We start from the raw sequence: 13301 nt of genomic DNA, 5'->3' as shown, positions 1-13301 counted from the left end.
GTGGCTCTAATGCTTGCCATCAACCTCTCACCATTAACTGCCAGAGCAATAGAAAGAGCACATCGGTTGGGACCTGAATGTCCAACCTCCAATCAACGACCAAGACCAGTTCTAGCTGAGTACTTTAACACAGCGGACAAGGAATCAGCCTTGGGAGCTTATCATAAACAAAAGCAGTTGCATGTTGTTGAAAACAAGATTCTGATGTTTCAGGACTTCTCACCTTCAGTAGCACAAAAATGAAAAAATGTTGTTCCAGTTTGTCGTCTGGTGATGATGAGGACTCGAGTTGCATTTTTATAGCCTGCAAAATTACATCTCACGTGGCAGCGCTAAATTTAAAAGACATTTGGAAAACCACAAGCAGCAAAGGCACAGGATCCACAGCTGACCCAAGTCACACAGCACAATATCCTTTTTCTGTATTTGGTTTTATGGTGGTGTAGTTGACCATGATGTTTTGTTTAAATATGATTTTTATAACACAGAGGCTCCCATCGGGTGAGGTTTGAAAAGAAAGAAGCGATGTTTACAGAAAATAACATGGTATAGGTTTCTTTCTTAATGACTAACATAGCAAGATAGAATGCCACCCTACAACTTGGCTTAGCAGGTTGAGGGTAGAAAGGGTTTAGATGATTTAGATCAGTGGTGCCCAATCTTTTTTCATCAGAGACCCGCATTTGACATTGAGATTAAACATGCTGGTTGTTTTACTGTAACATACATGCACCAAATAAAACATATGACAAATCAAGAATTTCTGCACCATTTGGTGCTCATTTTATTATTGGGATATGTACAGTTGCTTTTTAGAAACCTGCTTTTGAATGTTTGAATTTCTCCTCTGACAGCTGAAGGGGGGGGAGGAAGGCGGTGTTACAGAAGCCTCACTGGATTCCTCCCTGCCCCCTTCGGCTCTCAGCAGAGAAAGCCCTGGACTTACAATGCAATCCTGTGCTCAAGAACAGGAACAGAGCTATGTTTCCATATGGGGACATTTCAGTGAAGCACAGTTGTATGTGTCTTGTCTTTATAATGCTCGTTGTCTTGCGGGGGATGGGACACCAGCATTGTTGTGCTGGCACCCTGTCCCCTGCAAGACATTGAGCACAGAATCAAAGTCTGCGACTTTCTCTGACACCTTCGGCTGACGGCTGAAGGGGGCGAGAGGAAGGAACACCGCCTTTCTCCCCGCCTTCCTTACCATATGCAGAGGGTCATTTCTATACACACAGAGATACTGTTTACTTACAGATCTTGCCCCAGCTTCCTAGGACTGAGACCGGATCCCCTATGGATGCAAATTGTCTGGTCATATAATCTGACACATTGGATGCCACCATGATGGGCCAGACTCCATATCCACAACACATACAAGCAGATCCCCAAATTAAATTTAAGGTATTGTCCTGGAATACCGTACGGTTGAATACTCCTCAGAAGTGTAAAAAACGTATTGTTACATTTGAGATGTCTCCTAATATTGTATTTTTATAAGAGACCCACTGGAAAATGGGATCAGGCCACCTTGCATGATTCATGGATAGGTGTGGTCTTTGCAACAGCATAAAGGAAAAAGAAAAGAGGTGTGGCTATTATATTTTGCATAAACATGCCATGTTAGATTCTGTCTGTGGAGCTAGACGGTAAAAGCAAATACGCAATGGTGGTCATTGAAGTGGCAGGTGTATTTTTACATTATGTTCATAATATGCACCCAATGGAAACTCGACACAGTTCTATGCTAAATTTACCCAGAAATTACCTAAAAAACAATATCCTAATTTAATACTGGCAGGGGATCTGAATGGAGCATTAGATCCGTTATTAGACTGCTCAAATTAGACGGCAAGAACCGCAACTGCTTCTACAGTGGATTTTAAACTTATGCTTAGGATTTAAAACAAACGCTTTCCCAACCCTTGTTAATAGATGTTTGGAGGATTTTTAACTCCACAATGCGAGACTACACCTGTTACTCCAAAGTCCATTCAACTTTTTCATAAATAGACTAAAGATTAGTGGATGAGTCTCTTCTTCCTCGGGTATCCCGGGCCTCCATAGCAGAGTTCACCTTATCAGATCACACTCCGGTATTGTTGACATTGTGCTTGCCACAGTCCATAGACAGGACATATGTTTAACCATGTCTGGCATATCTGGCAAGATCAGAAGCCTTTCACAATTTTGTGAAATACCAGTGGGCCAACAATCTGGTTAATAATCAGGGACACAAGGATTCCCCAATCTTGCTCTGGCACACCCTTAAAGCAATGATGAGAGGACATATTATAGAATATACAGGACAAAGGAAGAAAGAATATTTGGCCCAGTACAATGAACTACAAAACACAGTTATAAAAAAACTATAGGGATCACCTAGAAAAAAATACTACCAATACAAAAAAATAAAATAAATAACCGCTGGTTAATTCTAATTTTTATGAAGAGTCTAAAATGGAAACACAGACCCATTTTCTAAAGAACAAATTTTACAGGTGAGGTAACAAATAGGGTTAGTTACTCTCTAAACTTATGAAACCCCAGGGCTCTAAGTGCTACACCCACTGTATAAAGCATCCTCTTATCCCCACATATCACACGTTCACCAGATCCATACAAAAGATCTTTGTATGCCCTCTGTTTTAAATGATCTTCTAGTGAAATTTAGGTTGACAGCGGATCAGAGAACCCAACTCAATTGCCCCATAACCGAGGAAGTCGAGAAAACAAATAGTACATTGGCAAACCACAAAACACCAGGCCATGACTGTTTCTCAGCAGAATTCTATAAAACAATAGTGGATGTTATCAGACATATACAATACCATATTAACCCACAATTAGCCTTTCCTAGAATTCAACAAAACCCACACAATATTGATCCCCAAGGAAGGCAGAGATCCTTCTTTGGTAACTTCATACAGTTATCTTTGTTAAATTGTGATTACAAGATAATGGACAAAATGATGATGAACAGGTAACAACATTTTCCACCATCGTTGTTAATCACCATACAATTGGGATTTGTGTGGGGACGTCACTCCATTATTGGTGTCCGAATGGCAAGAGCTGTAAGGGCGGTGACTAAATCTACCCCTTTAGAAAACTATGTTGCTAGGATTAAATGGGGAGAAAGCCTTTGACGGTGGAATGGCCACTTAAATGCCATTTTTACTCAGAGAGCTTTCGGCTAGCTCTTTACATTTTATATATACAGTGTATATTTACTGTTTCCCAGCAGTCCTGCAGCTACTAGAACAATATAGTACAATTTCAGATTACTCCATCTATCTGGATAAATCGAAGGCCCTCTATCTAAATACAATAGGCCTGGCTCGAGCTACCAATACTCATTTGTCTGGTGTAGAGATAAATTGAAGTATTAAGGAGTTAGGATCCCTAATAACCTGTGTAAACTGCATCTTTTAAATGTAAAACCACTATGGCAAACAGTCCAAGAACAGCTGCAAAAATTATCTAATCTATCAATTTCATATTTGGGGACGATTAGTCTAATCAAAATGGTAGTGTTCCCCAAAATTCTATCAATTAGGAATGGTGGTAATAAATTCCCAGATGTAGAGCTGTATAACAGGGCCTCTATAAAGATGCAGTTTACACAGGTTAACACACAAAACAGCCCCTCCAAGATAGATAGATAGATATATATATATATATATATATATATATATATATATATATATATATATATAGTCTGATGGCAAAGCCGAGGTTTAGCCCCAGGCGGCTCCTCCGATCAAGCATTGTAACCGTTTAGACAGGCGCCTATGTAGAGGAGCTGAACTCTGTTAACTCTTGCCTAACAGGAAAGAAATAAGTCATTTTAAAATATGCTTATTTCTTAGTTCATATAGATGTTTTAAACATTTGAACAGCACAAACATTTTTTAGGGCTAAGGGTAATATGTGTGCCATTAGAAAGAATGTTTTTTTAGGGGAACAGTGAGTTTAATGCAAGCTCGCCAGTGTGGAGCTGCCGGGGCTGCGCATATCCATTGGTGAGATTGCTTCAGCTGATGTCTTCCACACGAGTACACCAGTGCCTCGGATTTGGTTGATGAATTGATTTATGTTCTCTGATTCCAGATCGCAAATATGCACGCGCATTGAGCTTCTGATTCGGCTTGATGAATCATGAATGAATCAGGCTCCCCATGTCTGAAGTTCTGGGTTATACATAAGAAATTAGGTACAGGAAAAAGGTAAACATTTCACATGAAATACTTATTTAGACAAATTATGCCACATCCCTTCCTTTAATTTGTGTGTGTGTGTGTGTGTTTTTTTTTAGCACTTCAACTTTATTGAAAAATCAGAAAAAACAAACAGAGGAATAAATAATGATACTAAAAAGAAATTTCAAAAAATATACATAGTACAATAAAAAGGACTTGAATAACATAACATGTTCATTAAATCACATGTAAAAGAGGATAAAATAATAATAAAAAAGAATATATAAATATAAAAAACAAAGGGAAATATAGGGAGTGAGGGGATGTATTGTTATAACACCCAACAAATATTGCATAGACCATAAGAAACACATCTTAGAATCATCTTAAAAAAAAAAAACTTCCTTATACAGATGTACATATCCATTGTGTGATCAAATGGAGGAAAATACAGGCTTTTATAGGCAGAATTTTTTAAAAAGATAAATAGTAATTTTTTAATGTTGTGTAGTATATTTCTATACTATACATAGATCAACTAACTAGCGAGGTACATTTCTATACTATACATAGATCAACTAGCTAGGGATGTACAAACAATCAAAATCTGTGATTACATATACATATTTTCACATTTCAAGTAAAATATCAACTCCAGTTTTTTGAAAATGTCAAGTACCTGACGCGTTTCCCCCTTAGGCATTTTCAGGGGAGGATTGAGATTTAAATTTAACTTGAATATTAAAACTGTATCACATAGAAGGATGGAGAGGGGAGAGAAAGTAAAAGAGAGAGAAAGGAAAAGAACATTGAGTTCTAGTTTAAAACATACAATCATGTGAATACATGTGCTTCAAAAATTTGTCAGGTTTGAAAATGGTTACTTACGTTGACATAATCACAGTGATACAGAGTTAATAAAAACATCTACGAGACTTCCACGCCAAATGATCCCACTGAGGGAAAAAGAGGAGAATATGTATGGTAACTATAGAAAGATAATTTAGATATCAGAAGTCATGTGAATATTGGTAAAAATGGTTCATTATGGGGTATAGAGAACTGGGAAATAAGCATGTGAAAATAAGGTACTTTAGTGAAGAAGATCCACCATACTTATAGTGTTATTAGCAACACAGGACATGCAGTATGGATGAAATTGAGTAAAGGACTTGAAATAACTGGACTTGAAATTCTTCTGTTAAAAGAAAAGGAGGGGGGAGGGGGAAAGACGATATTTAGGAAGTGAAAATTAGATAAAAAGCATAAAAAAATATAATGTCAGCCATTAGTAGAAGAAAAAGGAGGATTTTTGATTTGCCTTCACTGAAGTATGGCAGCAATAAATTATTATCGTATTTAAATCGGGTGAACACATCTCAGTTAAGTGGACATGTGTAGCTGGTATAATGCAAAAGTAAAAATGAATAAGACAAGAGTTCTGATGTACAAAAGAATGATAGAGCTCACTTTTGTCCATGGTGAGTACAAGAAGGTTTACAGTATTTATGTACATTTAGCTCCAGGAATATTTTAGGGTGTTGGAAGTGTGAAGAAATAGGTTTGTACAGCAGTGTCACTGGGAAAAAAAAAAAAATAATTAATAGGTTGGAGAGTGTTTTAATAGTAGTTTGGATAATATAATAAATAAATAAAAATAGTAATGGGAGTTCAGGTACCTGTCAGCCCAAGTGCTGATTACTGATTTACTGAATTACCATACCATATGAGGATCTAGATATGAACAATAAAGGGGAAATTTCTTGAAGATTAAAATACCTCTAAAAAGTATTTACTTATGGTTGGAAATGAGAAATGAGTCTGCATCCAGGAAAAAATCTTCAGATAAATCCACAAAGGTTGAATTAATAGGAAAAGGAAGAAGGGTTCTCTCTAACTTTCAAAATTAGGACTTACTTGGATCAGTTTCAGGAGAAACCAGACAACAGACGAGGTGTCGGCAGCAAGCTGGCAAGAGGACTTTTCCTGCTGGCCTCTCATCTATAAATAACACGAGACGTGGATATGCCTCTCCCGAGTCCGTGTGAAGTCTCGTGAGAACGGTGGCAGCCATTTTGGATAAAGGAGAAAAAGATGTAGTTTATTAGTTCATTGAAGGGCATTATAGAACTGTCTCAAATAGTGTAGGATGTAGAGGGATTAGGAAGAGAGATTTTCTGTAAGAAGATAAGAGGGTTACAGGGCAGTCACATGTTTCCTGGATACATCAGTGTTCCAGTAAAACCGCAACTGCCATTTTGGTTAAGGGAAAATGAATATTTGGTCCTCCTCTAACTGTGATAAATTGTTTTGAGAGGAGGCAAGGAAAAGAAAGGAAAAGAAAATGAGTAAAAAGTCAACAAGTGTATTGAGAAAATGTGTAATTAGAAATTAGAGTGTTATTGTCACCCTATTGTCACCCTGAAGATTGCAGGTCCTGGGTTTCAAAGTATACATTCATACTCAAACGGGGGAGAAAAGGTTGGGGGTGGGCTGATTGGGGGTACCAGTCTCCCCACCTATTGGTGCACCTATGCCGATGGTTCAGTCATGGTTGTTCCCATCCCCCTTAGGGCGAGTTTAGCATTGACAATAGAGTATTGGCCTTAAAAGTATAATAAAAAAAAGGAGGAGAAACAGCCATATAAGAACCAATTTTATCATTTTAAAATAAAAATTCACAATAGGTAGCCTAAATTGTCAACAAACTACTTTGGGGACATTGCACTCCCCCAGATGTCATCTTCACATGCTTACACTAAATTAGAGAATCAGAAAACCCAGTCATATTACAAAGACTAAACATAAATATGTCACTTATAGGTCCTTACTCATAGTTTAACCGTGTTACAGTCCAAATGGCGATTGATTGTGTGAAGGGACGTCATTTAATCCAGGTGATTTGGTTGCATTAAGTCAGAATATTGATATATACGTAGTATCAAATCGGTGTTGTGTTCCCACATGGTAACTTAAAGGGGTAACTATCTTATTGAGTTGATTGTGTATGTATGTTCGTAAATGTGTTTATGACACACGTGTCTTCCCAATATAGAAATCTCCACATTTACATGTTACCAAATATATCACTCCTTTGGTGGAGCAATCAATTCTATGTTTAGATTTATTATTACTTTTACTCAAGCTGGAGCAATTTCAAAAAAACAGACAAGATAAAAGACTTTATCGCTTCACCCCCCCACCCCTACCATCACCCACCCCGATCGAGGGTCCAAAAGACAGGTTCTTGTTGAAACTACCTCTGGAGGACAAAATCTAGAGATAGTAAGTTTATCCTCTTATACCTTAACAACAGAGGAAATAAATCTCTTGAAACTACGTTTATCTTTTTGCCCCCTATCTGATATAGATCATTTTCATGCAATTAAAAACTTAAATTTATTTGCTCGCAACCTTTGTTTGAAAGTGATGTTTGATAGCGAGAACACTATAAAGAAATTTAATCCATCTGCGGAATTTGCAGATTTCAAAATAATGACTTTCAAAAACATCAAAACACTTCTTGAAGAGAATGATGACTCACCCATGGAACAGCCCAGGATGGACGTTATTTTACCACAATAACCTTCCACACTTAGTTCGGTTCCCAAATCCAAATTTTTTTCCTCCACTATCTCAATATTCCAATATTGAAACATTTGTTAATCTAGTCACAAAAGAAGTTAACAATATTACAACTACCTCCAGGATTAAAACGAACAATTTGAGTCCCCTACAGCAAAAGGCACTTGCCAAACTGAAAACCAACAAAAACCATCATAAAACCAGCTGATAAGGGCGACAATATTGTAGTGTTGAATAGAGACCAATATGAAGCAATGTTTTTATAAAATCTTAATGAACAAAGATTGGTACGTGGAGATTTCAGATGCAATCATATGCACTTACTCTTCAGAATTCTATTTAATTATTAACAAGGCCTTCAAGTTAGGCATAATTAATTTAAAAATTAAGGAATACCTTTCTATTCCACATCCTAGAATACCAAGATTCTACTCTTTACCTAAAATCAATAAAGACATAGACAACCCTGCAGGCTGACCAATAATCTCAAAGATCGGCTCTATAGCCATGAAGCTAGTGAACTAGTTGATGCATATCTCCGACCCATTGTCAATAATTTACCATCTTTCCAGAAAGATACATTGGAACTTTTGAGATTTACCAACAATCTCTAAATCCCCCCCAACTCCATGTTGGTTACAATTGATGTAGAGGCCTTGTACTCCAGTATACCCCATAAGATGGGGATAAATATAGTACATAGACATCTTTCCAGAATTTACCCGGAAAACCAGATATTCAATGAATTTATTATTCAGCTGTTAGAATACATCCTAACAAAAAATGTCTTCACTTTCAACAATAAATTTCATCTCCAGGTCCAAAGAGTGGCTATAGGGACAACATGTGCCCCATCTTATGCCAATGTCTTCTTGGGAGACTGGGAATAAAATCTCCTCCGAGACCCCAAGGTACATACATATCATCATTACATCCTAAATTGGAAACAATATATTGATGATATCATTTTTTGGACAGATACCAAAACCTCTCTGGAAAACTTTTTTCAACTTTTGCAGCAAAACTCATATAATTTGAAGTTTACTATGTACTGCAGTACCAAGGAGGTACCTTTTCTAGACTCGTACCTCAGAATCACACCAGATGGTACAATTTCAACTACTCTATACCATAAAGCTACAACGGGGAATGCTATTCTTCATGATGGGAGCGCACACCCTCAGCCTCTGGAAAATAGTTTTCCCTTCAGTCAGTAATTGAGACTGACGGAAACTACCTATCCAGCAGAATATGAAAGAGAAGCCAAAGCTCTCATGGACAGATTACTGTCCAGAGGATACAGCAAAAATCGTTTGAAAAAGCATACAATAAAGCCAAATCTTTGACACGTAATGACCTCCTTTCTTCCAAACCACCACCCTTCAAGAAGGAAAACCTTAGAATAATTACAACATACTATAGACAACATCAACTTAACAAGAATATTTTACACAAACACTGACATATCCTAAGTGGGGATCCCTCCACTAGTAAATTCCTTTCCTTTCATCCAGCTATGATTTATAGGGAATCTCCATCTCTAAAGGATACATTAACCTCCATTCATTATGATCCATCTTCAATATTTCAGACGACACCATTGCCATCTGGTATTTACAAATGTGGGCACTGCCCACAATGTAAATTGATAAATGAGAATCCAGTAACTCCCCTTCCAGACAAGTTCATACATAAACCTAAACATAGAATTGATTGCTCCACCAAGAGAGTGATATATTTGGTAACATGTAAATGTGGAAATTTCTATAATGAGAAGACTAAACATGTGTGGCGTAAACGCATTTCTGAACATTCATACACAATTGACTACATATATATCGTTTGCAGCTCTTGAACACATTCCCCAAAACCCTAGAGGAGGTGACATTGATAGAATATTATTACAAATAGAGTCTAAGTGGATATTTCGACTTAATGCAACCAAATTACCTGGATTAAATGACGTTTTTTCTCTTAAACCTTTCCTGTAATGTAAACACATAAATACACAATCAATCGCCATTCTGACTGTAACTTGGTTAAAATGAGTAAGGACCTTTAAGTGACATATTTATATGTTTAAACTTTATTACATATAGAATTACTTAATTAAGACATTATATCTAAATGTTGTACACAACTAATTATATCCAGAATTAGTGCTTGATTTTGTCACTTGATCTTTACAAATATCTGTTCGTCATTCATATTTCTGTAAATGTGACTGGGTTTTCTGATCTCTAATTTAGTGTAAGCATGTGAAGATTACAACATCTGGGGGAGTGCAATACCCCCAAAGTACTTTGTTGATAAATTAGGCTACCTATTGTGAATCTTTATTTTAAATGATAAAATTGGTTCTTATATGGCTGTTTCTCCTCCTTTTTTTAATATTATACTCTATTGTCAATACTAAACTCACCCTACGGGGGATGGGGGCACCCATGACTGAACCATCAGCATAGGTGCACCAATAGGTGGGGAGACTGGTACCCCCAACCAGCCCACCCCCAACCTTTTCTCCCCCATTTGGGTTTAAAAGGTATACTTTTAAACCCAGGACCTGCAATCTTCAGGGCATATTTGCTCATGCAGGTGAGGCCGACAATACCACTCTTTAACTTTCTAACTACACATTTTCTCAATACACTTGTTGACTTTTTTTTTACTCATTTTCTTTTCCTTTCTTTTTCCTTCTCTCCTTTCAAAATATTTTATCACAGTTAGAGGTGGACCAAACATTCATTTTCCCTTAACCAAAATGGCTGTCGCAGTTTTACTGGAACACTGATGTATCCAGGAAACACGTGACCACCCTGTAACCCTCCTATTTTCTTACAGAAAATCTCTCTTCTTAATCCCTCTACATCCTACACCTTTTGAGACGGTTCTATATTGCTCATCCACGAAAAACTAATAATCTACATCTTTTTCTCCTTTATTCAAAATGGCCACCAAGTTCTCGCGAGAACAGCAAGATTTTGCGAGACTTCGCACGGACTTGGGAGACACATATCCGCGTCTCATGTGTTATACTTGCTGCCGACGCCTTGCCTGTTGTCTGCTTTCCCCTGAAACTGATCCAAGTAAGTCCTAATTTTGAATGTTAAGAGACCCCTTCTTCCTTTTCCTATTGATTCAGCCTATGTGGATTTATCTGAAGATTTAAGTAAATAAGTGTAAGTAAATACTGTAAACCTTCTTGTACTCACCATGGACATTAGTGAGCTCTATCATTCTTTTGTACATCAGAACTCTTATCTTATCTTGTCTTATTCATTTTTCCTTTTGCATTATACCAGCTACACATGTCCCCTTCACTTAGATGTGTTCACCCGATTTAAATACAATCATAATGATTTAATGCTGCCATACTTCAGTGAAGGCAAGTCAGAAATCCTCCTTTTTCTTTTCCCAATGGCTGACATTATATTTTTTAAGTTTTTTATCTAATTTTCACTACCTAAATTTCGTCTTTCCCCCTTCTTCCCTCCTTTTTTTTAACAGAAGAATTTCAAGTCCAGTTATTTCAAGTCCTTTACTCCGTTTCATCCATACTGCCTGTCCTGTGTTGCTGATAACACTATGATAAGTACGGTGGATCTTCTTCAAAAAAGTACCTTCTTATCCTTATTTTCACGGTTTTCCACCTGTTTATTTCCCCCTGTTCTTTATACCCATAATGAACCATTTTTACCAATATTCACATGACTTCTGATATCTAAATTATCTTTCTATAGTTACCAAACATAATCTCCCTTTTTTCCCTTTATTGGGATCATTTGGCGTGGAAGTCTCTCAGGTGTGGAAGTCAACTCTGTATCACTGTGATTATGTAAATGTAAGTAACTATTTTCATACTTGACATATTTTTGAATCACATGTATTGCTATCCACATGATTGTATGTTTGAAACTAGAACTCAATGTTCTATTTCTTTCCCTCTGTTTTTGCTTTCTCTCCCCTCTCCATCCTTCTATGTGATATAGTTTCAATATTCAAGTTAAACTTAAACCTCAATTCTCCCCTGAAGAAGCCTAGGGGTGAAAGGTGGCGGGGTACTTCAGACCTTTTCAAAAAATTGTTTTGATATTTTGAGTTGATATTTAACTTGAAACGTGAAAATATGTATATGTAATCACAGACTTTGATTGTATATCACTAGTTAGTTGATCTATGTATAGTATAGGAATATACTACACAACATTAAAAAATTACTATTTACCTTTTTAAAAGATCCTGCCTATAACAGCCCGTCTATCCCTCCACTTGATACATATTTATATTTAGTTATCTCTTCTAGGCTAGGCAACCTAAAATATTATCTTCGATAATTAATTAGAGGAATCCTACTTACTACCCATCCCCCTATTTACATATCAAACTATTCAGGGCTTTGTATATATTGGAATATTGAAAAAGGATCAAATCATTCCAGCATATCATAAATTTCTGACTTTTGTCCAAAACTATTGCTCTGGCTTCCATTTTATAAATGTCCCCAACTTTTCGAAGCCATAAGTTTATAGATGGAATCTCAGATGATTTACAGAACAATGAAATTAAACATTTGGCTGCGTTCAAAAGATGTATGGTTAAGAAGTTTTTAAACTGTTTAATCGGCAAATCTTGGATGGGTAGTAGACAGGTCTGAGACAAAAAAAATTGTCGTATCTGGTTTTTGCCAACTGATATGTGTGACTTGTTTCCAAAACTGATTTAGTTTAGTTACCTACTGACACCTCCAACACTTGTTAGATATTTCAGGGAACCATTTGTGTAATTTCACTGGAGTAGCATACCATTGAGGGGGAAATTTGTATGCTGTTTCCTGAATTTTGATGCTAATTGAACATTTATGCGCCAGCAGACAGGCCTCTCACCTTTTTTCATCACTCAAAAATTAAGACAATGATGTCTCCCAGTTCCTCTTAAACCATGCTGGTTCATTGTTAGGATGTTGAGTCAGGAAGGAATACAAAAGGGAAATAGAGTGGTGGACAGAGCTGCCTTCCACACAAATTTTTTTAAACAGAGAAAGAGGACGGGAGAGATCACATTCCCTAACTGCACCAATAAAGTGCCTCAGCTGAAAATAGGTCCACAGAGGAAACATACCATCGTCAACCAGTACAGACAGCTGAGACCTTTCCTTCACCTAGCCCTAACTCCTAACAGTATGAGTATCCCCTGATGGTGGGAATACTCATACACAGGAACCTAGTCCCTACTAGCCCTGTATAGCCCTAGGAATAGTGTCTGGCTTGAGACTACTGGTTTCTTCCATTACGAAGGACCCAGTGTCTCCCTGAGGCCTAGTAAACAACAAAATAACCACAAAACACCAAAAGTTAAGCAACTTATCTAAATAGCAGATATAAACAGGAACTCAGGATGGCACAACACTCCAGCTCTTCACATCCCAGCAGTGAATATCAACCGCATAGCATGAAGTGTGAGGCCAGACTAAATGGAGGAGCAGTAATGACCACCAGCTGCACCTGATACAAGGGG

At 37.2% G+C, this 13301-nt stretch overlaps 1 protein-coding gene and 1 long non-coding RNA gene across 11 annotated transcripts in view; one reads left to right on the top strand and one right to left on the bottom strand.

The window, feature by feature from the left end:
* The window catches only part of ZFYVE26 (zinc finger FYVE-type containing 26), a 387669-nt gene that overhangs the window by 275757 nt on the left and 98611 nt on the right, over positions 1 to 13301 (top strand). The gene's annotated exons all lie outside the window — the stretch shown is intronic.
* Positions 4342 to 6352, bottom strand: LOC140342057 (uncharacterized). Its single transcript, XR_011922982.1, has 3 exons — positions 6120 to 6352; positions 5091 to 5158; positions 4342 to 4949 (listed from the first exon to the last, which is right to left on the bottom strand). It is a non-coding gene; the product is annotated as an uncharacterized lncRNA (long non-coding RNA).

This window comes from Pyxicephalus adspersus, chromosome 12 (genome assembly GCF_032062135.1).
Source record: "Pyxicephalus adspersus chromosome 12, UCB_Pads_2.0, whole genome shotgun sequence".
Taxonomy (NCBI): Eukaryota; Metazoa; Chordata; class Amphibia; order Anura; family Pyxicephalidae; genus Pyxicephalus; species Pyxicephalus adspersus.
Note: the sequence above shows the minus strand (reverse complement) of the source record. Positions and strands in the feature narration are given on the sequence as shown.